This window comes from Suncus etruscus, chromosome 8, assembly GCF_024139225.1.
Source record: "Suncus etruscus isolate mSunEtr1 chromosome 8, mSunEtr1.pri.cur, whole genome shotgun sequence".
Taxonomy (NCBI): Eukaryota; Metazoa; Chordata; class Mammalia; order Eulipotyphla; family Soricidae; genus Suncus; species Suncus etruscus.
In genome coordinates, this window is record NC_064855.1 from 34,848,853 (window position 1) to 34,850,322 (window position 1,470).

The 1,470-nt window shown below is 46.9% G+C and overlaps 1 non-coding gene across 1 annotated transcript; it reads left to right on the plus strand.

The window, feature by feature from the left end:
• The first annotated feature begins 247 nt into the window (after positions 1 to 247).
• LOC126016561 (small nucleolar RNA SNORA51) lies at positions 248 to 382 on the plus strand. Its single transcript, XR_007498355.1, has one exon. It is a non-coding gene; the product is annotated as a small nucleolar RNA SNORA51 (small nucleolar RNA).
• The last annotated feature ends 1,088 nt before the right edge of the window (positions 383 to 1,470 follow it).

A 1,470-nucleotide genomic window follows, 5' to 3' on the forward strand; every position in this document is an offset into this window, starting at 1 on the left:
CCTCATAATGCAACCTTCAGACCTGCCAGGTTCTAGGAGCTGCAGGAATCTAGTCGAGTCCAGAAAGGCCTCCTCACTATCCCCACACCAATTCTAGGAGTCTTAAATTAATATAGTAAAACATCCCACACAGGCCTGAATTCTAGACAGGGTGGGGAGGAAGGACACTTGGGATATTGGTCATGGGAATGTTGCACTGGTGAAGGGTTTTATATATATTAAAAAAAAAAGAAAAAAGAAAAGATAAGGCCTCCCAGTTCTTACCACAGGCTGTGTTCTTTACACTAACTATCTAGAAAGAGGAGGTACAGTAAATGCACTCCATATACACCTCAACCCAGGCCCTTTATGCCTGATCTGTATTGTGAATTGGGGGACAAAAAATAGAGTAAAAGACCAGTGGTCCTTACAAAAAAGCATCTCTCTTTGTTCAGAACCTGAAAGAGGCTGCCATGTGGCTTTTTTAAAATGGCATCCCTCCTTGTTCAAAAACCAGTTTTTAACAATATCTGAGATTTACAGTGTACTGACAGATTTTAATAAGAAAAAAATCTAACCCCATCAAAATGTGGGGACAAGAATAAAAGCACTTAGAAAGCTTCAATAGAGGAAAACCAAATTGTCCAGAGTAAAGCAATCATAGGTCAGTCAGCTGCTGTCCTTTCAGGTGCTGCCTCTACTTAATAGGCTGTGAATGCCACCTGGTGCCTGCCATCTCTTAGGGCCATACTCCTATCTTCCTCAGGTTTGTGTCTGGGCTCGCCCTGACTTCCTCTCATTGTGTCTCTTGCACAATAATACACAGCTGTGTCCTCAGGGGTCACAGAGTTCAGCTGTAGGGAGAATTGGTTCTGGTTTGTGTTTCTGGAGATGGAGATGCGGCTCTTCACAGATGGGCTGTAGTTAGTGCTTCCATCATAACATATGCACCCCAACCACTGTAGACCCTTCCCTGTAGGTTGGCGGATCCAGTGCCAGCAGTAACCACTGGTTGTGATGGAAAATCCAGAGACAGAGCAGGTGAGGGAGAATGTCTTGGAGGGGGTCACCAGTCCTGGGCCTGATTCCTGCAGCTGCACCTGGGACAGGACACCTGAAGACAAAGAGAATAAGTCACTGTCAGTCCCTGCAGTCTCTCCTTTGCTGGAGTCCTGGGTGGTCTCAGGGACACTCACCTGGAGCAGCTGTCCCAAGGCAGAGGAGAAGACCCCACAGTCTCATCTTCTTCTGGCTCAAAGCTCTGCCTTCCCCAGAGACTCAGCCCTGTGTGAGGAGACAGCTGGGAGCTCCCCCAGCCCAGAGTGGATTTGAGCCTAGAGTCTAAAGAGGAATTTGCATAAGGTGAACTGCTCTTATTAATGGGCAACAAAGTCTGACCATGATTCCCTTTCTCCTACTGGGGCACCGAACTCACACACCCTGTCTACTGGTGTTTATCAGTAGGTTAATGTGGCCCATTGAAACAGGCTA